Source organism: Artemia franciscana, chromosome 17 (assembly GCF_032884065.1).
Source record: "Artemia franciscana chromosome 17, ASM3288406v1, whole genome shotgun sequence".
Classification (NCBI taxonomy): domain Eukaryota; kingdom Metazoa; phylum Arthropoda; class Branchiopoda; order Anostraca; family Artemiidae; genus Artemia; species Artemia franciscana.
In genome coordinates, this window is record NC_088879.1 from 5,306,174 (window position 1) to 5,330,669 (window position 24,496).

Consider the following 24,496-nt stretch of genomic DNA (forward strand, 5'->3'; position numbering starts at 1 on the left):
CAAATTGAACAGATATAAAAGAATCAAACTCGAAAGGGTAAGAGACAATTGCTTGTTCGTTGGCTAAGATACAACTCTGATTTTGATTCTTGGATTGCGGCTGAAGACGTTCACAGTGCCTAATGATTTCTACGTGACATTCACATCCAATATCTTTGATCCCCTATACAATGATTCAAATAAAACAAGCGATTTTTAGACAAAACTCTCCCCCACCATCAAATTCGAGGAAAGGTATGAAGATATTCTTGTTGGTTGTATTCTCAAAAATACTTATGATACCCTGAGAAACGATTGCACATATGATATGAAATTTAGACCGCATGATTGACCAATATTAACCGTAAAACGAATTGGGTAGTATGAATGATTTGTATTCTGTTATCAATAGAAGAATCTCCACTGGTAAAAATGGTGCCTTTTAATTTAACTATTCAATTGAACAGGGCAAGATATACATTAATAATCCCATTAACAATTAGATGGTTATTCTCAAGGATAATCTGAGAGATGTTTTTGGTTTTATACAAAATATAATCAATAGTAGAAGTGCTGGAAGCACCAGTGGCATGGAATGTGTTATTTCTGCAGACAATCCACCCTGCTTCTCATCAGACAATTGTATTTTTCTTTAAGCATAATCGAGAGTTGGTAATACCAAAGTCCTCCTCCTGTGTGTTTTGAATGGAAAAACACTCAAGAACACATTCACCACTGCAGACTATCCACCCTGTTTCTCATCAGACAATTGTGTTTTTCTTCAAGCGTCCCTTGTTCATAATCGAGAGTTGGTAATACCAATGTCCCCCTCCTGCGTGTTTTGAACGGAAAAACACTCAAGAACACATTCACCACTACGATATAAAAAACCTTCAATATATTCCAGTAAACAGTTCGTATTTGGGACTCTGTCAGTTAACATTAAGAAGTTAGGCAATGCTCTTGCAATAAGAAGAGGTTTGGCTATGATTACATGCCATTTCTGACCCATTCGAAAACGATAAGCCCAATGGAAAAAACACTTTGGTTTTTCCTAATAATGATTGCTATGTTGCTACTCTGAGACCATGACAATGGGGTCATGGAATAGGCTATTACAGGGTTCTTTCGTCAATGTCCAGTTACGGTCTCAGAAATGGGTTTGTTAAGCTGTTTCGCTCTCCATTACCCTTGTTAAAAAATATGTTGTACCGGCTTCCAATGATTATGCTTCCTTTACACTAAACGATTGGGGCTCTGGGAATTTTTTTTAAGATGCGTTTCACAAAATGTCAGGCCCGGGGCACCATCCCTCGGCGAGCGATTGAAATTACGACAAAGAGAAAAATGTTTAAAAAGGACAAGAAACATCTTATCACTCATCAGTCTCAACTCAGGCCGGAAGCGAACACATTGCTCATGTCGAAGCAGAAAAAGAAACCAAGACTAAAAATTGTTACATCAAAAAAGGATTTCTTTTCCTAGAAATGGCATAGCCATAACATTAAAAACCTCATTATCCAGTCCTCATCTCTAAATCTTTTCAATGCAGAAAATGTTAAGTTGAATGTAAAACATGGTTACTATGAACAATTTTATCCACAAGAACCACTTTCTAAAAACGTTCATTTACAAATTTACCCCCGTAAAGACTGTTATGTAGACTTGACATTCACATTAAAAGATTTGTATGTGACTGTCGAAAAATGTAACAATGAAAAACCAAGTGCAGCCAAAAGGCTATCCTGAAAAATTTCTGTACTACACAATTTGTTTAGACAAACAAGTATCTACATAAATGGAACGTTGGTGAGCACAAGCAACAATCTTTCAAACTATCCAAGTTATATACAAGTCATGGTGATGAATCCAATGTCCTATAGTCTATTGACAGATTTAGCTGTTTGATAAGAACATAAAACGGGCTTTGACACTAGCAATGTAATTAGAGATGTGACAACTAAAGATTTATACTTGGTTGAGAAAGTAAATCATAAAATATTGCATGTCAGTAGTTGCCGCCCAATGTTAAGATTGATGTAACGCTACAATTTTCTCCGTCCAGTTTTATTTTGCGAAAAGTAGTTGCAGCTGCACCTGATATAACAATCTCTCTCACCTCGGAAACACTTCATGCAGGAAAACAACAGGTTATGAGTTCTGTTGCTTTGGCAATTGAACAATTAAGAGCAATTGGAAAAACTATCAAACTACTCGTTCCACATACAAATTAGAATCAAAAAAATATTGCTATGGGTTCGAGTACCAGAACAGATTCGTCATTTATCAATGGCAAAAATCCTTCAAAATTGTGTTTGGCCTTTGTAAAAAGTGCTAGTGTCATAGGATTATGGACAAATCCCCAAAAGAAGTTTGAAGTGTTTTGACTTTCATCTCTTGTATGTAAAGTAAACGGGACTCCATTCTACAGATTATCCTTTGAGAAATCCTACGGGACCCTTTTAAATTGACAGTGCAATCTCTAGGTCGAGATTTGAAAATGGTATAGCCGATGAAATGTTTACAAAAAGTCATGGTATCATTGTATTGGATTTTTCTCTTACTCAAGATATGAGTATTGTCCGAAATGGCATAGTACATTTAGAGTGTACATTTACCGAACCGTTGGAGGAGAGTATAGCATTAATCTTGCTAAATAAATTTGAAACCTCTTGGGAAATTACCCCTGATGGTAGTGTTTTATTAGCCACAGAACACAAATCAAATAATCAGTGTATTCAATTTGGATCCCTACATCTCCAAATAAAAATCCTATTGCATACCCTAGGATTTCCTCGAACATAATCAAAGTGTTAAGAATACCCTTATCATTTTCAATAGTAGCCCATCATTTTGAAAGACTGGACATGAGCTTGAATTTTTAAAACAGTGAAGAATATTAAATTTTCAATCCTCTTGATCTGCCGAATGCTTTCTACACAGCTCACATCAAAAACTTTCTTGAGCAAAGTTGAGAATCTATTAGTTAAAAATCGAAAGCGAGTATAGGATTTATCAACCAAAAGCTGTGGTCTTTATGTACTATTACATTTTATGTTTCGATGTCCTGGATATACTCACTGTGACTTTCTCGCCATTTATGTAGACAATCTTCGATTGAACCACTTCCTAGTTGAAAATAATCTTTCCTACCTGTGTAATATAAATCTCAATGCCCTAAGAATGAAATCCTTTAAATAAATTTATGAATTTGTTTATTTAATAAGACTTGTATGTACAAAAGAGCCTTCATTCTTTAGATTTCCTCTTCCACGAAAAGGTAATCAACAGTAATGTTAAGAGATGGCATCTCATCAGGGTTAAGCTTGTACTCATCTTGGCATGCAAAGTCAGGGTCCCATTTCCTATAGTATAATGTTACTTCATTTTTATTATACCTCCTTTTAAAGCCATTAATACTGTTTTGATTCAGATTATAAATTCACGTACTTCAATTTTGTTGTTTGAAGCAATATCACACAAAATATTATCATATGAAGAATCACATTCTATAACAACCAAATAAAAATCAATAGGCTTATAATCATAGTAGCGAGTATCGTCATAGCGAAGTCGCAAAAACCAGGCTCTCTCATTATTCCAATAATTGAAGCGTAGACCAGGTTCTTCCTCCCAAAACAATTCAAAATTATAAGGATACCAATTTCTTTAAAATAAATTAAACTCATGCTTAGGGCTTTTTGCAATTATGCCAGGGGAAGCATTTTTCCCATTGATCACATTTATCATAGTGACTATTGGAACAGAGTAAACCTCTATTGAGAGAGTCACAAACAAATTCAAGACATGAATTTCAGTCTTTAATTTCCACTGCATATTTTTTATGCAATTTATATGGATCGCGTAATCTACACTTTTGACTATCGTCATCAACAATATTACAATTCTCACAAGATGACCAGCTGTCAAATGTATACAAAAATAATGACGTAATCTTATGTGACTTAGTATATTTATTGGGAATAATATGTGGCAGCGCAAACGTGGGGTACAACGTAATGACGGTGCACAGACACCTGTTACATAACACTTTAAGAGATTTTTCTTCTGTTCCCCAATAGTAGAGCGATTAAATGGTTCGCAAGTTGCCAACCCTTTCCAGATGAGAACATATCCATCCCAATGCTGTTGATTTTTGCTATGTTATACACACCTGTATGTTACTGCATTATTAATTTTCAAAAGTGACCTAGTGAGTTTGCAGTAGCTATTAAATCAATGAGTTGTTACATAGGATTAGCTTTAGATATTTAAATGCTTAAATGATCACGCCTTGAAGTTTTATTCTGGAATAAGGATTCTACAAAATTTAGGCTTTTGTAGATACAACTTTTATGAATAAAAAAAAATTTTACAAGCCTTATTAAAGTACGGGAAAAGCAATTAAAACACAACAAGAAAAAAACTAAACGTAAAAACGCTCATAAAAGATAAAATATAAGAAAAAAGAACCATGAATTAAAGAAACTGCAGGAGTCCTGGAAACCATTTCTAGGGAGTGGGCTGTTATTTAAAATAAATTTAAGACATATTGAGAGGTATTTTAGAGAGGTCTTCATGAAAATGCAACATTTCTATTGTTCTATTTGACGCACCTGCAAGAAAAGGAGACACATTTTTTGAATTTGGTTATTTCTGGGAGGTTTAGCGAAAATTATACGTTTCTTTGGGACAAGACTATGCATATTTCATGCCAGCGTGACATTATGTGGCTAGAGCAACCTAGCATGCAATTTCAAGGGGACGGATGTTATTAGAGGTAAAGATTAAATTACGCTTTAGCTCACATTTTACAAGGCTCCTATAAGCAGAAATAAATAATTTTACGTTTTTTACTGGAAGAACGACCAAGGATGCGTGTTTCCTGTGAGACAGCATTTTTTTGACAAAAAATGTCTATGTTAACCGTTCATTTTTCACGGACTACCTGCGCCTTTTAAAAACCAATGCGCTCCTGTCCGGTATTACTGCCTCCGAAACTGGAGTCTATGTATGTGTATCGAATTTCGATTCTAAATTACTATATCAAATTACTTAATTGACTATATCAGAATTTTCGCGTAATAGATTTTTGGACTTCTTTTGGCTAGAATTGTTGTTTTGCATACCAAAATGGCCGAAAACACCACTTTGCTGTTGGAAACTCTTCTTGGCTAAATAAATCAACATATTAACCGTTTATTTTGTAGGACTTCCTGTACCTTTTAAAATCAAATTCACTCCCGTACAGCATTACTACCTCTGAAACTCGAGGCTGAAAATGGGTATCGATTTTTGCTAACTCTAAATCAATTTACAATCTCAGAATTTTTAGACAATAGTAATTTAGGCTTATTTTAACTAGAATTTTTTGGCACAGAGAAATGGCTGAAATCACCCATTTGGTATGGGACACTTTTTTGAAGAAAGTAAGTCTATATGTTAACTGTTTATTTTCTAGGACTACTTGCACCTTTTAAAAACGATCGCGCCGCCCTACGGCATTACTGCCTCTGAAACTCGAGGCTCAGTATGCGTAGAGATTTTCGATAATTCTAAATCCGTTCAAAATCGTAGAATATTGGCTAGAATATTTGTTTTGCACAAGAAAATACCCTGAAATTACTCGTTTTCTGTAGGACTACCTGCACCTTTAATAAACAGACGCGCTAAGGTAGGACATTACTGTCTCTGAAACTCCCAGCTCAATGTCGATATACATTTTTGATAATTGTAAACTGATTAAATATCTGAGAATTTTCACACAATAGCATTTTTATAAAAACAGCCGTTTTACGTTAATACACTAAAACCATAAATAAACTTGTAAAAAGTGAACAGAAACGTATATAAAACATGTGACCTTCAAAAATTTAATGCCCTACATGGGAAAAGGTGAATTTCAGATATCAAAACAATCGTCATGCATTGATACACTAAAACCGTAAATAAACTTGTAAAACATGAACTAAAGCCTAAATAAAACTTGTGAACTTCAAAAATGTTTCACCTTAGACGGAAGAGGTATCAAAACAGAAAATTAAACATCAAAACAAACATCAAAAATGAAATCAAACATCAAAACATCAAACTTAGAGTTTCTTACGTCATTAAAACAGTTATCTTCCGTTGATACATTAAAACCTTAAATAAGCCTAATGTGGACAAAATCTTTAGATTATGAACTTTCCGTGAGAAAAATATCATGAAAAAATTAACTCCCGAATCTATTCAAGTACTATGTAACACGCATCTATGCACCGTCAAAATGTAAACCCTCTTTGATACACTAAAAGCAAATAAACTTGTAAAACATGAACTAAAGCCTAAATAAAACCTGTGAACTTCAAAAGTGTTACACCTTAGACGGAAGAGGCATCAAAACAGAAAATTAAACATCAAAACAAACATCAAAAATGAAATCAAACATCAAAACATCAAACTTAGAGTTTCTTACGTCATTAAAACAGTTGTCTTCCGTTGATACATTAAAACCTTAAATAAGCCTAATGTGTAAAAAATCTTTAGATTATGAACTTTCCCTGAGAAAAATATCATGAAAAAATTAACTCCCGAATCTTTTGTGTGCGCTACTATTACATCATTGAAGTGAACTTCAAAAATGTTTCACCTTAGACGGAAGAGGCATCAAAACAGAAAATTAAACATCAAAACAAACATCAAAAATTAAATCAAACATCAAAACATCAAACTTAGAGTTTCTTACGTCATTAAAACAGTTGTCTTCCGTTGATACATTAAAACCTTAAATAAGCCTAATGTGGACAAAATCTTTAGATTATGAACTTTCCCTGAGAAAAATATCATGAAAAAATGAACTCCCGAATCTTTTCAAGTACTATGTAACACGCGTCTATGCACCGTCAAAACGTAAACCCTCCATGTGTGCACTACTATTACATCATTCCCAATATATCTACTAAGTCACGTAAGATTAGCTCACCCCCAATAAATCTATCAAGTTTTGCAAGATTGCGTCACATCCCATTTGTGTGCCGTCATTACATAACAATTACACATGTGCCCTCCCTCCAAGTTACAATCGGGGATTCCCCTCTGGACTAGTGGACTTTAACAATTCCTATTATGTAAGAAGCACCCGAATCTCTTAGTAACAACCAAAGAAAACCTGATTTGGTGGGGTCTCTGAAGGCTTTTTAACCGTCTCTTTTAGGTAACAGCCAAACCCCTATTACATAACAAAGAATGTAAGCTTTCCCTATTACGTAAGAGACACCAGTATCTTGTAGAAAACATTCCACATTACGCAAATACACTATACCGTTACAGATGCAATATAGTATTGCGTAAGACCCAGGTGCACGTAATGACGTCTTGAGGGGCTAGCCTTCCCCTCAGGTTTACCCCCTATAGCTGCGTGTAAAAGCCTTATGGGGATACTACTATTAAATACAGCTTTCCAAAATAGGTAATGTCATATTCACATCCCCGGCTTGATGTCCATATTTTGCGTAAGAATCGTAGAGTTCAAACCTGTATAAATTTCTCAAAATATATTTAAATCGAAGGCATTGGAAAAAACAAACAAACAGGAAAGACAGGAAAGAAAGAAATATAAAAATTTAAACAGGCTTTAAAGGTAGGTGCATTGGTGTTAAAATAGTTTTAAAACAGGTTTGATCTAAATGACTAGGCTCATCTTCACATAATTCAGTGACTGAAGCTGAGTTGTCATAACAAAAATGATAATAATAAAAATAATAAGAACAAGAGCTAAGAGCTCATATGGCACTTGTGACGAGGTCGGAAGAGTCATGAGCTCATATGGTATGAGTTCTAGCAAAATTCTAAGAATCAATAGATCAATTTAAAAGAAAAATCAGAGGCTTAATGCCGGTCGGGATTTAAAATAAGAGCTCTGAGACACAAAGGTCCTTCTAAATATCAAAATTCATTAAGATCCGATCACCCACTCGTAAGTTAGAAATACCTCATTTTTTCGAATTTTTCCTCTCCTTTCAGCTCCCCAGATGGTCGAATCGGGGAAAACAACTTTATCAAGTCAATTTGTGCAGGTCCCTGAAACGCCTACCGTTTTTCATCGTCCTAACACATCCAGAAGCACCAAACTCGCAAAGTACTGGACCCCCCTAACTCCCCCAAAGAGAGCTGATCCAGTCCGATTACGTCAATCATGTATCTACGACATTTGCTTATTCTACCCACTAAGTTTAATCCTGATCTCTCCACTCTAAGCGTTTTCCAAGATTTCTGGTTCACTCTCCACCTCCCCCCAATATCACCAGGTCTGGTTGAGTTTCTTCTAAATATCAAATTTCATTAAGATCTGGTCACCCGTTCTTAAGTTAAAAATACCTCAATTTTTCTAATTTTTCCGAATTATAACCCCCCAACTCCCCCAAAGAGAGCAGATCCGTTCCAATTATGTCAATCACATATCTAGAACCTGTCTTATTCTTCCCATAAAGTTTCAGCCGATCTCTCCACTCTAAGCGTTTTCCAAGATTTTCGGTTTCCAAGATTTCTGTTTCCCCCCTGCAACCCCCTATGTCCCCGGATCTGATTCTAATTGAAATTGGAGCATCTGAGACATAAGATCTTTCTATATATCAAGTTTCATTAATATCTGACTACCCATTCGTAAGATAAAGATACCTCAATTTTCGCGTTTTCCCCCTCAAACTCCCCCCAATGTCACTGGATCTGGTCGGGATTGAAAATAAGAGCTTTGAAGCACAAGATACTTCTAAATATCAAATTATATTAAGATCTGATTACCCGTCCATAAGTTACAAATACCTCATTTTTTCTAATTTTTCCGAATTACCCCCCCCCCCCAACTCCTCCAAAGGGAGCGGATCCGTTTCGGTGTTGTCAGTCACGTATCTTGGACTTATGCTTATTCTTCCCACCAAGTGTCATCTTTCCACTCTAAGCCTTTTCCAAGATTTCCGGTCCCCCCCAGCTCCTACCACTGACTCTAGATCCGGTTGGGATTTAAAATAAGAGATCTGAGTTACGATGTCCATCTAAATATGACATTTCATTAAGATCTTATCACTCCTTCGTAAGTTAAAAATACCACATTTTTTCTAATTTTTCAGAATTAACGCTCCCCCCATCTCCCCCAAAGAGAGGAGATCCGTTCCGGTTATTTCAATCCCGTATCTAGGACTTGTGCTTAGTTTTTCCACCAAGTTTCATCCCGATCCTTCCACTCTAAGAGTTTTCCAAGATTTTAGGTTTCCCCCCTCCAACTCTCGCGATGTCACCGGATCCGGTCGGGATTTAAAATAAGAGCTCTGAGAGACGATGTTCTTCTAAATAACAAATTTCATTAAGATCCTATCGCCCGTTTGTAAGCTAAAAATATCTAATTTTTTCTAATTTTTCCAAATTAACCGTCCCCCCACTCCTCCCCCCAGATGGTCGAATCGGGGAAACGACTATCTCTAATTTAAATTTGTCTGGCTCCTGATACGCCTGCCAAATTTCGTCGTCCTAGCTCATCTGGAAGTGCCTAAACTAGCAAAACCTGAAGAGACAGACAGACAGGCCGACCGACAGACCTACAGAATTTGCGATCGCTATATGTCACTTGGTTACTACCAAGTGCCATTAAAACACTGGTGAAGCTAGTGTGAGAATTAAATAAAAAAACAAGTTTTTTTTAATGAAAGTAAGGAGCGACATTAAAACTTAAAACGAACAGAAATTACTCCGTATATGAAAGGGGCTTTTCCTCCTCGACACCCCGCTCCTTACGCTAAAGTTTTTTATTGTTTTAAAAAGTAGAGTTGCGAGAAAGAATCAAACTTTAGCGCAAGGAGCGGGGTGTCGAGGAGGAAAAGCCCCTTTCATATACGGAGTAATTTCTGTTCGTTTTAAGTTTTAATGTCGCTCCTTACTTTCATTTAAAAAAACTTGTTTTTTTATTTAATTTCTGAAAGTTTTTGAATTAATGCATGTCTGATTTTGGCTCTCCGTACATAAATTATAAAAATGAAATTTGCATATTAATTCTTTTTTTGGCTAAATGGCTTTCTCTTAGTTTTGATCAGACGATTTTGAGAAATAAGGGGTGGGGAAGGAGGTCTAGTTGCCCTCCAATTTTTCGGTTACTTAAAAAGGCAACTAGATCTTTTATTTTTAACGAGCGTTTTTATTAGTAAAAAAAAATACGTAACTTAAGAATTAACTTAAGTAACAAACTTTTATATTCTTATATTTTTGATTATATATACCTCGTTAATACCTCGCTCTTCACACTAAATCTTGTTTTATCCCAATTCTTTAAGAATGACCCCTGAATCAGAAAGGCCGTAGAATAAATAGTTGAAATTATTTAAAAAAAATTTAGCATAAAGAGCGAAGTATTTATCTCCTCCTAAATACCTCGCTCTTTATGCTAGAGTATTTTTAGAACCCCTCATATGCGTAATAATCTCTGTTCGTTTTAAGCTTTAATGCTTCTCCTTACTTTCAATTGAAAAAACTTTTTCATGTTTACATTTTCATTGTTTTTTTTTATAGTAATGCTAGAAAGTCCTGCGCCCTTTTCATTGAATTTCTCTTCTCCCATGAAATATTCCTCCAAGGAAAGATCCTCCCATATAGCCCCCTCCCCTGAACCCCACACCCAAACCAAAAAAATCCCCCTGATAACGTCGGTACACTTCCCACTAACCATTACTGTATGTAAACATTGGTCAAAGTTTGTAACTTGCAGCCCCTCCCCCAGGGACTGTGGGGGGTAAGTCATCCCCAAAGACATAGTTATTATGGTTTTCGACTATGCGGAACAAAATGGCTATCTCAAAATTTTGATCCGTTGACTTTGGGGAAAAAATAAGCGTGGGAGGGGCCTAGGTGCCCTCCAATTTTTTTGGTCACTTAAAAAGGGCACTAGAACTTTTCATATCCGTTAGAATGAGCCCTTTTGCAACACTCTAGGACCACTTGGTCGATACGATGACCCCTGGAAAAAAAAAAAAAAAAAAAAAAAAACAAATAAACACGCACCCGTGATTTGTCTTCTGGCAAAAAAAACGAAATTCCACATTTTTTCTATAGGGTTCTCTGATACGCTGAATGCGATGGTGTAATTTTTGTTAAGATCCTATGACTTTTAGGGGGTGTTACCCCCTATTTTCCAAAATAAGGCAAATTTTCTCAGGCTCGCAACTTTTGATGACAAAGACTAAATTTGATGAAACTTATATATTTAAAATCAGCATAAAAATCCGATTCTTTTGATATATCTTTTAGCATCGAAATTCCGTTTTTAGAGTTTCGTTTACTATTGAGCCGGGTCGCTCCTTACTACAGTTCGTTACCACGAACTGTTTGATTACAAATTTTGGACCAAGCAATTGCAAAATGGGAGCCTTTTCTTGTGAAGGCGAATACCAATCGGACTATGTCCGACTAAACATAGCGCCCGGGGCCTAGTTGAAGTCAAACTAAACGATTGATACAACTTGATAGAAGGTAGGAGGCGTACATTGTTCTCTTTCCCACATCTTTTAGGACGTCGCTGGGTGGAATATTTACTTATCTAGTAGACTCAAAAGCACTATGAGTGTATTCAGACCCTGAACAACGGTATCTGACTGCAGTTAACTTGACTGGAGTCAGATATACCATAGTTCCTACTGCAGTAGATGGTCCAAGTGTGGAAAGTTTAGTCATTCGTCAGTGTGACCAAAAGTTTGAAAATGTTTACTCATTTTTATTCCGATTAAAACAAATTGTCAAAGGAGCTTGAAAAATTGCAAAGGAGCTTGAAACCTGGCTCTTTTCAGTGAGAGTAGTGACAAAGAGTTAACCAGAGTTCGAGTCAAAACTTTTGCCAATTCTGGCAAAATCCGAGTCAGAGTTCGAGTCAAAAACTCAACTATCAGAGTATTGAAGAATTACTATTTTTTTTATTTTACTGAAAAAATACCTGATCAGGTATTTCATTGAAAAAATGAAAAAAAAGAAATGCCCCGGCCCTTGATTTCGAAAAATACATTTTAGCCAGCCCTTACAATTTCCTTGAATCGCTGCCACCCATATATTTTTTTCCGAAAAGATAAGGTTAATAAACAAATTTATTTTTCAGAAAACCATTCTATATTTATATAGAATTTTACACAGTATTTTATTTCATTTTTTGTTCTTTTTTTACTGAGGTGTAACCCCTTTCCTCAAAGTCATTGGCGTAACTGGGTAGCCTTCCCTGGCCTAGTCAGCTTCTCATGAAGTATCAGCGGTCCAGCCAGTCTGCCTTAATACCGTAGCCTGAATCAGTAACCATGATTCACATAAAAGTAAGCGGGCCAAATGTAATTTTTAGGGATTTTCCCCCGAAAAAATTCTAAAATAGTTTTTTTTTCTAAATCTAGGAATATGGTCTAAGCGTGAAAAGTTTGCTTATTCGTTACTGTGACAATAAGTTTGAAAATGTTTACTAATTTTAATTCCAATCAGAAAAAATTGTCACAGGACCTTTCAGAAAACAATACTATATTTACGTTGAATTTTACACAGTATGGTGTCTTCTTAGTCAGATGTCACCCCTTTCCTCAAAGCCATTGGCGTAATTGGGTGGCCTGCCCAGGCCTAATCAGCTTCCCGTAGAGTATCAGCGGTCCGGCCTGTCTGCCTTGATACCGTAGCCTGAAATCAGTAACCTTGATTCACAAAAAAGTAAGCGGGCCAAATGTAATTTTTAGGCATTCCCCCCCAAACATTAAAATAGGGTAATTTTTCTAAATCTTGGTATATAGTCTAAGCGTGGAAAGTTTGCTTATCCGTCACTGTGTCAATAAGTTTGAAAATGTTTACTAATTTTTATTCCAATTGGAAAAAATTTTCACAGGAGCTTTCAGAAAACCATACTATATTTACGTTAAATTTTACCCAGTATGACAGGCACGTACACATGAATTTTTTTCGGGGGGGGGGGCAAAACCTTCGAAACAGCAGATATAAATTAGCGCTTTTTTTATTTAGTAATGCAAAAAGCACGTATATCGGAAAATACAGATTAACTTTAATCTGTAGTATTGTAGCGGATGGGGGGAAGAAGACTGAAGCCTCAAAAGTACATTTTAGGCTCAGTTTATGTTCATAGCGATTTAGAACCAGTGATTAATCTATTATATCCCAATGAAAGGATCATTTTAGGGTTAACAGTGCAATATGGGTGCTGTGGGGGGTAGTTCTTCTATTGCAAAAACGTACATTTTAATGAAAAATGATAGTTTCCAAAACTGATCCATTAAAAGCTGTGCTTTATCCTGAAAAGGGGGGATAAACGCCCTAATATCAAGGATAATTCTATTTTGCTGTGGAAAGCAAACTCTTTTTACAAAAAAATAACAGTACAATTGCTAATTATTTCAAAGAGGGTAAAAAGTTAGACAGAAAATGGATTAATCACTGGGCACTGACTTGACCGGATAATTGCATGCTGTAAAATTCCCCCCAAAAAACTTCACACATGTATCTAGATTCTTAAAAAATGTCCTATTTTTGCCAGAAATTCCAAGAAACAATGGGGAAATTAAAAATTTCACAAAATTTAGGGGGGCCGAAGCCCATCCCTTGCGCACGTGCCAGCAGTATGGTGTCTTCTTGCTCAAGTGTAACCCCTTTCCTCAAAGCTATTGGCGTTACTGGGTGACTTGCCCTGGCCCAACCAGCTTCCTGTAAGAATCAGCTGTCCGGCTTGTCTGCCTTAATGCCGTAACCTGTTATCGGTAGCCCTAACTCACGAGAATGTAGGGGCCAACTATATTTTTCAAACTTTAGGGGGGGGGGGCCATTTTCTAAGGCATTATTCAGTGAAAATTCTAAAATAGGGCATTTTTCTACATCTAGAGAGTCCCCCCCCCCAACTGGAACCGCTTCTTGGTATTATTACCCTTTTCATCACCTTATTTTGCATATTTAATCAACCACAATTAAACTCGTAATTAATTTCAATTCGTGAAAGAAATGCATCCATAACTCAGTGTTGTTTGTAAAGGATTTGTTTTAGATAAAGCACACGAATACTACAGAATGGTTATTTTGTGCCTTTATCAACTTGCTCATACAGCAAATCGCATATTACAAGTTTAGTTCTGTTTGTAAGCTCAGAGGGAGAACAACGTGAAGTTTAGAACGAGTGAGTTTGGTATGTTTTTCTAATAGCTTTATTAAACTAGATAAAAAATAGCCTGGTCAAGTACATTGTTATATCTTCGATATATATATATATATCTAATAAATTCGGTTATAAATTTTGCTATCTTGGAAAGTAGTTAGGTTAGGAAAAAGAAATTTTCTGGGATGGGTCTACAGAATAAAGTATGTCCCGGGAAGGTATTTTGAAGTATCTATCGCCACTAGAGGGTACTGACCTGTGATGACCTTTAAAAATATTTCTTTAAAAGTGAAACCTTGCAAAATAGATCTTCAGCTTAAGTGAAGCATAAAAAAATTATGGTAAAATTCTAGTTAATTGACTTCTTGCTATCTCAGAAAGGGGTTAGGTTAGGAAAATGAAACTTTCAGGGATGGGTCTACAGGCTGAAGTATATCCCGGGAAGGTATTTTGAAGTACCTACCTCCACTTCTCCCTCTAGAGGGCCCTGACCTTCAAAAATATATGTGTTATAAAAGTGAAATCTTGCAAAATAGATCTTCTGCTTGAATGAAGTAGAACAAAATTGTTTTTAGCTTTAGAGTACAACAAAAATTGCAGCTTCACATTTTTGCTCATTCCCAATTTATAAGGTTTTAAGATATGCAAATACATTTCCTAAATTTTAGAAAAAAAAACATTGATACGGCTCAAAATTCTACTCAAATAACAGGAATTGCATTTTCAGAACTAAAGGCAGAGGAAAAGCAACTGGTAACTGAAAATTAAGGTAAATGTTGTTTTGTCAAAATTTCAATAGGTATATACCTGTCATGTAGGCGAATTTCAGGAGGAAGAAGGAGTGGAGGTGGGTACTTCAAAATACCTTCTCGGGATATAATTTAGCCTTTAGACCAATCGGGGTCACCGTGGCTGGGGGTTGCCCATTTCGACCATATTTTTCACCTTGATTCACCATTTTACTCAGTTTTGGAACCCCGTATATATTTCCCAACTTTTCTTTTATTTGACTTTCGGTTTTGAAAACACGATTCTAATGACTTGAGAAAGATTTTCGTATATGTTTCGGTTCTCTGATTATTGAGATAACTAAGATAGACAGTTATCTCAACTGTCTATAAATCGGAATTTCATCCTGAATCAAAGTAAAACAGTCTTACCTTACTTTAACCCCCCTTCTCCTGAACGGTCGAATATATACCCTGGGTTGTATATAGGCTTGATCTTTTCATTATTTTGATAAACCGTTAAATTAATTTGAAGGGAAGAGTTGTGTAAAGAAAAGTTGACGTATTACATCGCCAACACTCAAGAAGAAAAGTTTGGTTAATCATAATCCAATATACCAAAATATGAAAATATAATACTTTAGTAACAAAATTACAAAAAAAACTACAACAGAGAATTATGGAAAGGCCGCCCAGAACGCATTATATTTAATACCTAACCTAACCAATTCTATATATTCAATGTTTAATTAAAATATACCTTCATAGTAGTTTATCTCAGGCTAAGCTAATTATCTCCAAGTGCACACAAAGAAACCGGCTTTACAACAGATCAACAACAACAGTGTGGTTAATATTATGTTCTAGTACCAGAAATTTAATATAATATACAATCCAGGACTAATATTCGACCACTTGGAAGTGGTCAAAAATTTGCGAAGGAAGTGAATGTTATATTTGGATTTTGGGCAAAATTCGGATTCTAAAGGTATGCTTATTTCTGTAGCTATCTCAATAATCAGTGAATTGGAAATTTTACCAAGAATTTAAGCCTAATTAGGATTTTTTTTTCAAATTCAAGACGCAGTTTTCCCAATTCCTTTGAAGCATCGTAAATCCGGATTTAACGAAGTTCTTTGGCTCAAAACACGTAAAGACTTCGTTTAGTACAAAAGTCAGATAGTAAAAATATTCTAGTAGATGTCTTTCCCGGGCAGAATTTCGCTACGCTCGGTAACGCCTTGTAAACCCTCTTTTGAATTATGTTAAAGTTTGTATACTTTTGTATATATTTAACTTCAGGGCACAGCTTAGGTAACAATACAGTTATGAAAACTCCTATCTTGTCCATGAGAAGCTTTTGGTACAGAGCTCTGAACTTGGCGCCTCCTCCAAGCCCGCGCTCCGACGCGTAGATCGTACTACAACACCATAGGCGGGGATGCAATTTTGTTTTGCCTAGCAATAAGGATAAGGTACCAGCCACAGCTTAGATACCAATACCAGTTTCCTGTCTCCAGCCGCTAGCATCGCTACAGCCTACTTTGTCCCGAAAATAAATCGAGTTTTCATAACTGTATTGGTATATAAGCTGTGCTTCAGGGACTGGTTGACAGAGTTCCATACTTCTTATGATCGTTAGTTTTCTTACTGAATCTGAATTCTTTACTGAATGTAAAACCCCTATCTAGAATGCAATCATATATATAATTGTTTTATTGTTGGGTAATTTGAGAGTAAAACAGGAGCACTATTAGACAAATTACAACCTGGTATAGAATTAGGATCATCATGGTTGCAGCGATAGCTACAACTACTAAAGAGTGAACCCCAAACACTTCCAATCAAAATTGTGGGATCGCCATTCGGTTCAACTTAGTTGAAAGGTCCGAAAATTATGTCTTTAAGGATGACAAACCCCTCCTCCAAGCCCTCGGCGTAGGGGTTATAAATTATGCCCTTGGAGCATATAATGTTTTTATGGCACTTGGTATCTACCAAGCGACATATAGCGATCACAAAATCTGTCGGTCGGTCTGTCGGTCGGTCTGTCTGTCTGTCCCGGTTTTGCCACTTTAAGCACTTCCAGATAAGCTAGGACGATGAAATTTGGGAGGCGTATCAGGAGCCAGACCAGAATAAATCAGAAATTGTCGTTTCCGAGATTTGATCATCTGGGGGAGAGTGGGGGGACGGTTAAATCGAAAAAATTGAAAAAATGGGGTATTTTTAACTTACGAACGGATGATCAGATTTTAATGAAATTTGATGTTCGGGAGAATATCGTGTCTCAGAGCTCTTATTTTAAATCCCGACCGGATCCGGCGACATTGGGGGAAGTTGGGGGGGACCTAAAATCTTGGAAAACGCTTAGAGTGGAGGAATCGAGATGACACTTGGTGGGAGAAATAAGCTCAAGTTCTAGATATGTGATTGACATAACCGGAAGTGATCCACTCTCTTTGTGGGAGTTTGGGGCGGGGGGTTAATTCTGAAAAATTAGAAAAAATGAGGTATTTTTAACTTACGAAGAAGTGATCGGATCTTAATGAAATTTCATATTTAGAAGAACCTCGTAACTCAGACATCTTATTATAAACCCTGACTGGATCCAGTGTCATTGGGAGGAGGGGAGAACCGGAAGTCTTGGAAAACGCTTAAAGCGGAGAGATCAGGATAAAACTGTTGGGAAGAATAAGCCCAAGTCTAAGATACGTGACTGACATAACCGGACCGGATATGCTCTCTGTGGTGGAGCTGGGGGGGGGGGGAGTAATTCGGAAAAATTAGAAAAAATGTACATATTTGTAACTTACGAACGCGTGATCAGATCTTAATGAAATTTGATATTTAGACGGATATTGTGCTTTAAAGCTCTTATTTTAAATCCCGACCAGATCCGGTGACATTGGGGGGAGGGTGGACGGGAAAACCGGAAATCTTGGAAAACGTGAAAATTGAGGCATCTTTATCTTACGAATGTGTGATCGGATCTTGATGAAACTTGATACAAAGAAAGATTTTATGTCTCAGATGCTCCATTTTCAATTCGAATCGTATCCGCGGACATAGGGGGCTGGAGGGGGGAAACAAAAATATTGGAAACCGGAAATCTTGGAAAAACGCTTGGAGAGATCGGGACGAAAGTTGGTGGGGAAAATAAGCACTAGATACGTGATTGACATAACCGGACTGAATCCGCTCTCTTTGGGGGAGCTGGGAGTTGTTAATTTGGAAAAATTAGAAAAATTGAGGTATTTTTAACTTAAGAACTGGTGACCGGATCTTAATGAAAATTGATATTTAGAAGGAACTCATGTCTCAGAGCTCTTATTTCAAATCCCGAACAGATCTGTTGACCTTGGGGGGAGTTGGAGGGAGAAACCGGAAATCTTGGAAAACGCTTAGAGTGGAGAGATGGGGATGACACTTGGTGGGTAGAATAAGCAAATGTAGTAGATACGTGATTGACGTAACCGGATTGGATCCGCTCTCTTCGGGAGAGTTAGGGGATGGGGTTCAGTGCTTTGGCGAGTTTGGTGCTTCTGGACGTGCTAGGACGATGAAAGTTGGTAGGCGTGTAAGTGAGCTGCACAAATTGACTTGATAAAGTCGTTTTCCCCGATTCGACCATCTGAGGGGCTGAAGGGAGAGGAAAAATTAGAAAAAATTTAGGTATTTTTAACTTACGAGTGGGTGATCGGATCTAAATGAATTTTGATATTTAGAATGTACTTCGTGACTAAGAGCTCTTATTTTAAATCCTGACCGGTATTAAGCCTCTAATTTCCCTTTTAAATCAATCTATTGATTCTTAGAATTTTGCTAGAGCTCATGCCATATGATCTCCTGGTTCTTGGCTCTTCCGACCTCGTCACAAGCGCCATATGAGCTCTTAGCTCTTGTTTATAGAAAGTGCGGTCATATAAACTTCGAAGGGGGTTCATTCGATTGGTAATCAGAAGCTCTAGTGCCCTCTTTAAGAGTCAAAGTGATCAGAGGGCAACTACTCCCCCCGCACACAAACACGTCGTACTGTCCCAAAATGCATCTAATAAAAACATTGAGATAGCTATTTTATTCAAAATAGTCCAAATACCATAAAACAAGGCTTTTGGAGTTGAAACGATCCCCCAGGAAGTTTTAGTTCCCTTCTAAGAGTCAAATGTGGCGGAGGGCAGCTGTCCCCTGACAACCTCTCTTCACCGAATCAATCTAATTAAAATTGTGAGATAGCGATTTTGCTCAATATAGTCCAAAGAACATGTAACAATGCCTCTAGGGTTGACACAACCATCCAGTGCCCTGGGGATAGGGTTGTAAGTCATGCCCTTCTGGCATATAAGGTTTTTATGGAATGAGTTGTTCTATAAACTTCAGATGGGGCTGATATGATTTGAAATTGGAAGCTATAGTGCCCTTTTTAAGAGTCAAAAGTGATTTAGGAGCAATCAGCCCTTCTCCCCGCTATCATATCCCCAAAGACATCAAATCAAAATTTGGAGATATCAGTTTTATTCATTGTAGATGAAGAGTCCGGAAATTATGTCTTTGAGGAAGACACCCCCGCTCCACAGCTCTCGGGGCAAGGGTTTTAAGTTATGCCCTGGGGGCATATAGGCTAAGGTTTAATAGAAAGGGTGGTCGTATATACTTTGGAGGGCACTCATTGGATTGGCAATCAGAATTTCTAGTGCCCCTTGTAATAGTCAAAGGGTAGCTACCTCCCCACCAGGTCGTGTTTTCCTAAACTCATTCAGTAGAAATTCTGAGACAGTCTTAATTCAAAATAGTCCAATGATCATATAACAATGGTCTTGGGCTTCATATAAACCATCTGAGCCTGGGGGCGAGGATTGTAAACTATGCCGCCGGGCATTTATGGTTTTTATGGAAGGGATGGTTGTGTAACTTGAGAAGAGGCTCATTTAGTTGACAATTAGAAGTTCTAGTTCCTTTTTAAGCGTCAAAAGTGACGGAGGGAATTTAGTCCCCCACCCCGAAAACCCTTCTTCTTACCCAACATATCTGATTAAAATATGAGATTGAGATTTTGTTCAAAGTAGTCCAAAGAACATATAATAATGCCTCTAGGGTTGACACAACCCCCCAGCGCCCTGAGGATAGGGATATGAGCTATGCCATGAGTCCATATGAGGTTTTTATGGAATTGGTGATCGTACAAACTTCAGATGGGACTCATTTGATCTGATATCGGAAGTTTTAATACCCTTTTTAAGAGTCAAAGTAATTTGAGAGCATCCAGCTTCCCTCCTCCACAATCTTCATTTCCCTTAACATCTCAAATCAAAATTTGGAGATAACGATTTTGCTCATCGAAGTTGTTGAGTCTGGAAATTATGTCTTTGAGGAAGACAGCCCTCTCCCCCTACAGCACAGGGTTAGGGTTGCAAGTTATGCCCTATGGGAGTTTGTGATCGTATATGATTTGGAGGGAACTCATTGGATTAGCAATCAGAAGTTCTAGTGTCCTTTTTAAAAGTCAAAGTGATCAGAGCGTAGCTGAACCCCTTTCCCCACAGACACATATACGTTGTGCTATCCCAAGATGCATCCGATAGGAATTTTGAGACTGTCCCTTTATTCAAAACAGTATATTTATGTTTTTTTAAGGATTCTTTTCAGTTTGCCACTCAATCTTAAAATTTAGGATATTACAGTAAAAAGTTTCAGCTTCAAGTAATTTTATGGGGCACCCATTGCAAAATAAAATGTCCTTAATTTATTATGAAATGTCCTTATTTATGGGTACCCCATAACACTACTTGAAATCATTATAGACAAAAGACGAAAAAAAGGCAGAAAAGAATGCATCAACTCCACAAACCCCAGCAGATATCATCCCATTGGTGGAAGAGAAGAAACTTCTCACAATGTTGAGTAGTTATACTACTGTTGTAACTATTATTACAACTATACCTAAGGGTATGAAGGTGAAATTTTCAGAGAATTTTTCAGAAAATTTCTTTTTCATGGATGACAAAATGACATCCGTGTGCAGGTTGTCAAAAGGGCATATCACGAATATCTTAGGAACAGTTTCGTGTGTAAAGTTAAAAGTTACTACGCTTGTTGTGGGAGATGTTGAACTAGCTAAAAGTCAATATTTGCATCATCATATTACTGCTTCTACTCCTACAACTACTGCTATAGATACTATTATTATTATTGCTACTGCTGCTAAATCTAAGACTAGTACTATTAACTTTACTCCTATTGCTACTACTATTATTACTGGTGCTGCTACTACTGCTAATAAACCTAAGGGTATTAGGGCAAAAATTTTGGGCAATTGTAACTGCATTGAAAAATAAAAACATACTATGCCCGCATAGGTTGTCAATAGGACGTATCATCAATGCTTCTGGACCGGTTGATGGTATTAAGTTAAGAATTTCATCGTTTGTTGAAGTATTCAATAGGGATTCCTACATTATACAGAATATTCGTTTGCTTTGAAACGAAGACCTATTTTTTTTTCTCTCTTCCTTTTCTAATGGTTTGTAGCAAAGATAGGAAATTAAAAGTTCTAGTACTCTTTTTAAGAATCGTTTGTTGAAAAAAAGTTGCTATGTGCATAGTGCTATTAACGCTGCTTTAAAGAATATTTAAGGCCGTCCTGGCTGAGTGGTTGGCACGCTGGCGGTGTCCAAGGGGCACGGGTTCAATCCCAGTTGTGACCAGTTATTTAGTTTAAGACGGGGGCAGTGGCCTTACTCTGTAAGCTCAGCCAGAGTCGACCGAGCTCTAAATGGGTACTTGGAGAAATCTGGGGAAGGTAAGCAGGAAGGGTGTGTGAAAGCACAGGATGGTTGGCCCCCATCCCCCTATTGCACTTCCTGGCTAAAGGGCCATGAAACGGAGATCAGCTCCGCCGGTTTGGACCTTAATGGACTAGTGCCGTCTTACTTACTTTTTTTTTACTATTTTTTCAAAGGATGTTTAGGTGGATGCCTAACTAAATCAAAACGAACAATGATCATGTAGATTGTCAATATGGTGACAAAGTAATATCACAATAACGGCTTACATTATTAAATTAGACCTTTCAGGGTAAGAGTGACAGATTTTGAACTAGCCAGAAGACACAATGTGTATATTTTCGATACTACTTCTACGGTTACTGTAACTAACGACACTAAGGGCTTTAAGTTGAAACATTTTGGGGGAGATTCAATGAAACGAAAAAAAACTATACGCATGCAAGCATTAAAAGGGTATATAAGCAATATCATAACCATAGCTGCTCTATTATAGCTTGTAATATCATTGATATTTTAAAGAACCTAATTCGATAGGAAATTAAAAGTTCTAGTACTCTTTTTAAGAATCGAAAGTGATTGGAGGGCAATCAGCCCTCCTCTTTAGCTCATAATTTTCCAAAGACTTCCAATCATAATTTAAGATTGCCATTTTGTTCGGCATAGCTGAACAGTCTTGTAACTATATCTCTAGGGCTATTGCGTAAATCACCCCCACAGTTTTGCAATTTGCCCATTATGTTTAAAAATTAAATGGTCCCTTAACATTAAATCAAAAAACACTGTGCTTATGCTGATTGCCAATTAGACATCTCAGCAGTATCCCAAGAACGACTGAGGGTATTTTGTTCAAACTTTCTGGGCTACTTCTATTGCCGCTTCTGCTCTTCAAGTTTAACTAAATCAAAAGGGTATAAGTGTATCCAAGCTGTCAAAGAACATAGATAGATTGTTTTGCGAATGGTATCAAGTTTTATTTTTCAGGTCTATTAGAGGAGGTATAAAACTAGATTACACACTACTATTTGTGTCAAGATTTTTCAAAGGGTGTTTTTGCTTAAAAATTATTGAAAGATTTTCTCCAGCATACAAATAGCAGGCCAAACTATAAATGCTTAAAGAAAAATTGAAAATATTTAAATTACTATTTTTTCCCTGAAAAGACTATTTCAGTCTAAAACAAACAGAAATTAATTTAAAAAAAACTTCCACAAAATAAGTTTTTCAAAGAAAAATAAAGAACTCCATTAAACCAAAAATGGGCAAAAATAGAATAAAATAGTCTACCAAGCGTAAAACTACCACAAATCAGCTTCAATAAATAAATGAAACCTAAAACGAACAGAAATTATAATAAATAACCAAGTCAAATTCAAAAAGAGCAGAAATTAACATGAATAGGGCTCAAAACCGCTATGCCTTCCCAAGGCCAGAACATAATTTGCATTTAACTGAATTTTTTTTTAAATATTTTCTCTTTTATAACTTTAATAAATTAAATAGTTTAAGGAATAAAGATCATCATATGTATATTAAACTGACAATGCCCATTCATTTGTATTTTTTTTTCATTAAAGTGAAAATTATATTCGCTTAGTTCTCTAGTTCTCTTCTCAAAAGTCAAAATGATCGGGGGCAGCCGCCCCCCCCCCTTAGGTCGTATTTTCTACATATGCATCCGATAAAAAGTTTGAGTTCAAAACATTTGTTCAAAAATAGTCCAAAGATCTTATAATAAGGCCTTTGGGGTGGGTCGAATCCCCCATAGTCTGGGGGTAAAGGTTGTAAGTTATGCCCTAGGGTTATATAAAGTTTTTACAGAAGGGGTGGTCGTTTGAACTTTAGAAGAGGCTCATTTGTTTTGAAATATATATTTCCCTTTTAAGAGTCAAACATGATGGAGGGCAACTAACCCTCCTCCCTGACATCCTCTTCCGAAAATGCATTCAATTTAAATTGTGAGATAGCCATTGTGTTACAAATAGTCCTAAAATCATATAAACAATGTCTTTAGGGTGGACAAAATCCCCCAGAGCCCATGGGCAAGGGTTATAAGTTAGTCCCAGGGCATAAAAGGTTTTTACGGAACGGGTAGTGGTGTAAACATGGGATCGAACGGAGGTCATTTGATTGGAAGTCCGAAGGTTTAGTGCCGTTTTTAAGAGTCAAAAATGAATACAGGGACGTCAGCCCCTCCCCCAAACCGATCATTCCCCAAAACTTAATCGATCGAAATTTTAAGAGAGCTATTTGGCTCAGCATTGTTGAAAGGTCCAGTAAATATGTCTTTTGGGATGTCAACCTCCCTACAGTTCTCAGGACAACAGCTGTAAGTTAGCCAATTCCTTTATTGTTTACACATAGTATATTTTAGTGAGAAAGGTATTCATGTTTGAACTTTTCCTTCCAAAAATACAAAGGGTATTCAGGTGAGTCTTTCATGTTGAGGTGTGTGTCGAACTAAATCAAAACACGTCATGTTTATACAGATTGTCAAAAGGGTACAAAACAGGAATAACTGTGTATATTGATTCGGAAAATTCAGAAAATGATTAGGGAGATGATCAAATAGGAAATAGTTGCATGCTACCAACATTACTACACTACCACCACTACTACTATCACACTACTCCGTTTACAGTATTAAGGGAAAATTTGAACTAAATCAAAAGACGCTATGTACATGCAAATTGTCGAAATAGCGTATCTCGAGAATTGATTCGGGTATTAAGTTGGAACTTCCAGAGACTTCTTAAAGGGGAAATGGCAATGTGTGCACACTACTGCTAATAATATGGTTACTGCTATATTTACTACTACTACTACTTCTATTGCAGCTACTTGTAGGGATAAGAGCATTGAGATGC

General features: G+C 36.8%; 1 protein-coding gene across 3 annotated transcripts in view; it reads left to right on the forward strand.

The window, feature by feature from the left end:
* The first annotated feature begins 14,068 nt into the window (after positions 1 to 14,068).
* The window catches only part of LOC136037729 (interferon-induced very large GTPase 1-like), a 48,286-nt gene continuing 37,858 nt past the window's right edge, over positions 14,069 to 24,496 (forward strand). For 2 of the 3 annotated variants that reach the window (XM_065720504.1, XM_065720503.1), the window contains exon 1: positions 14,069 to 14,149. The gene's annotated coding sequence lies outside the window, so the exon portion shown is untranslated. The remainder of the gene's footprint in view (positions 14,150 to 24,496) is intronic. The other variant, XM_065720505.1, reaches the window with a different exon arrangement.